Below are 1,151 nucleotides of genomic sequence, written 5' to 3'. Positions count from 1 at the left end.
ACTTTAGAAAAAGTGAAAATGAGATCTTAAGTAAAAGCGGGTTTGAAGGTGCATCCGAGGCAGTGAGGTTCAGAAACAGAGAGGTTTCACATAGGTCCCTAACTGCACCGGCTGCCAGTGTCCTGGCTCAAAGGAACGAGCTCGGCTGGCACCCGGCACTGGCCTCGCCTGAGCAGGTGTCCTGCTCCAGCACGGACCTGCCCTGGCCCGCCGTGCGAGCAGGAGAGACAGATCAGGATCACGCCTGCTTCCTCCCGGTCAACGCCAGCATGAGTCACCCGAACCTTAGCAGGAAACCAAACGCGTTTCGGGAATGTCAGACCTACAAGTGCCGGTCCCGCCCTTCGCCAGGGGCCTGAACCTGACAGTCTCTGCCAACCATGTTCAGGAGAAACGTCGCTTTTCAGGCCACGGCCTCCTCTTCTTCCATAACTGACCACAACATCAAGTCGGATCACAGTTACGAGAAGACGGAAGTTTCCAAACTCATCTAGGTTTTTGTCATGGAGCACGTGGCTCAGTCTGACAGGTCACGGGACAACTCACGTGTCCAGGGGAGATGCAGTTCAGAGGATTGTCCGTGTCATTCATGAAACACTTATTTTAAGCACTAAAGGAGCTGAGGCTTAAAACTCACATCCCTTAGAGCATTATTATAGGCTCAAGAATAAAAACAATAATCAAAGATTGATTTTTTTTGTTTTCTTTAAAAAAAAAAAACCCTAAAAAGCAGGTCTTTTCCAAGTTTACATTTCGATTATTTTACGTCAAAAGCATAAAATATGTGTTTCATTAATCACGGCAGCCCTTTTACCAATTCAAAGAAAAACAAAACAAATCTAAGGCACATGATTTCGGATGCGAACCTACCCCAAAACCGCCGCCATTGCGGATGGAAGCCGGGACGTCTCACCTGTCATCACGAAGCAGAAATGACATCGCCAACCACAAAACTCCGTCGCTCGTGAAAAACGGCCGCGGACGCCGTGAGCGCGCAGAGGCGTCACGGGGTGAGCCTCGGCCCTGCTTCCCGGGGCCCCGCTTTCCAGAGAAAACGACACCTGTACGTACACCTCCACTTTTTCTAGCATTTTCCTTCCCTGGGCTGAGTCTGGGGCGGGGGACCCATTCCAGGGGCTGCCACGCACGCA

Source organism: Pteropus vampyrus, unplaced genomic scaffold (genome assembly GCF_000151845.1).
Source record: "Pteropus vampyrus isolate Shadow unplaced genomic scaffold, Pvam_2.0 Scaffold277, whole genome shotgun sequence".
NCBI classification, from domain to species: domain Eukaryota; kingdom Metazoa; phylum Chordata; class Mammalia; order Chiroptera; family Pteropodidae; genus Pteropus; species Pteropus vampyrus.
Note: the sequence above shows the minus strand (reverse complement) of the source record.